Genomic DNA, 1,793 nt, shown 5'->3' on the forward strand with positions numbered 1-1,793 from the left:
ATAGCAAAGTACAAAGTTCGTTTTGGATGGACAAAGTTAGTTGAAATAGACAGTTCTTGCATGAAAACTCATTCCTGGTAGAACTTCATAGCAAAGTACAAAGTTCGTATCGGATGGACGAATTAAGTTGAAATAGACAGTTTTTGCATGAAAACTCATTTCTGGTGGAACTTCATAGCAAAGTACAAAGTTCGTTTTGGATGGATCAATTTAGTTGAAATAGACAGTTTTTGCATGAAAACTCATTCCTGGTGGAACTTCATAGCAAAGTACAAAGTTCGTATCGGATGGACGAATTAAGTTGAAATAGACAGTTTTTGCATGAAAACTCATTCCTGGTGGAACTTCATAGCAAAGTACAAAGTTCGTTTTGGATGGACAAAATTAGTTGAAATAGACAGTTTTTGCATGAAAACTCATTCCTGGTGAAACTTCATAGCAAAGTACAAAGTTCGTATCGTATGGATCAATTTAGTTGAAATAGACAGTTTTTGCATGAAAACTCATTCCTGGTGGAACTTCATAGCAAAGTACAAAGTTCGTTTTGGATGGATCAATTTAGTTGAAATAGACAGTTCTTGCATGAAAACTCATTCCTGGTAGAACTTCATAGCAAAGTACAAAGTTCGTTTTGAATGGATCAATTTAGTTGAAATAGACAGTTTTTGCATGAAAACTCATTCCTGGTGGAACTTCATAGCAAAGAACAAAGTTCGTTTTGGATGGATCAATTTAGTTGAAATAGACAGTTTTTGCATAAAAACTCATTCCTGGTGGAACTTCATAGCAAAGTACAAAGTTCGTTTTGGATGGACAAAGTTAGTTGAAATAGACAGTTCTTGCATGAAAACTCATTCCTGGTAGAACTTCATAGCAAAGTACAAAGTTCGTTTTGGATGGACAAAGTTAGTTGAAATAGACAGTTTTTGCATGAAAACTCATTCCTGGTGGAACTTCATAGCAAAGAACAAAGTTCGTTTTGAATGGATCAATTTAGTTGAAATAGACAGTTTTTGCATGAAAACTCATTCCTGGTGGAACTTCATAGCAAAGTACAAAGTTCGTTTTGGATGGATCAATTTAGTTGAAATAGACAGTTTTTGCATGAAAACTCATTCCTGGTGGAACTTCATAGCAAAGTACAAAGTTCGTTTTGGATGGACAAAATTAGTTGAAATAGACAGTTTTTGCATGAAAACTCATTCCTGGTGAAACTTCATAGCAAAGTACAAAGTTCGTATCGGATGGATCAATTTAGTTGAAATAGACAGTTTTTGCATGAAAACTCATTCCTGGTGGAACTTCATAGCAAAGTACAAAGTTCGTTTTGGATGGATCAATTTAGTTGAAATAGACAGTTTTTGCATGAAAACTCATTCCTGGTGGAACTTCATAGCAAAGAACAAAGTTCGTTTTGGATGGATCAATTTAGTTGAAATAGACAGTTTTTGCATGAAAACTCATTCCTGGTGGAACTTCATAGCAAAGTACAAAGTTCGTTTTGGATGGACAAAGTTAGTTGAAATAGACAGTTTTTGCATGAAAACTCATTCCTGGTGAAACTTCATAGCAAAGTACAAAGTTCGTATCGGATGGATCAATTTAGTTGAAATAGACAGTTTTTGCATGAAAACTCATTCCTGGTGGAACTTCATAGCAAAGTACAAAGTTCGTTTTGGATGGATCAATTTAGTTGAAATAGACAGTTCTTGCATGAAAACTCATTCCTGGTAGAACTTCATAGCAAAGTACAAAGTTCGTTTTGAATGGATCAATTTAGTTGAAATAGACAG

Source organism: Anopheles moucheti, unplaced genomic scaffold (genome assembly GCF_943734755.1).
Source record: "Anopheles moucheti unplaced genomic scaffold, idAnoMoucSN_F20_07 U3, whole genome shotgun sequence".
NCBI lineage: Eukaryota > Metazoa > Arthropoda > Insecta > Diptera > Culicidae > Anopheles > Anopheles moucheti.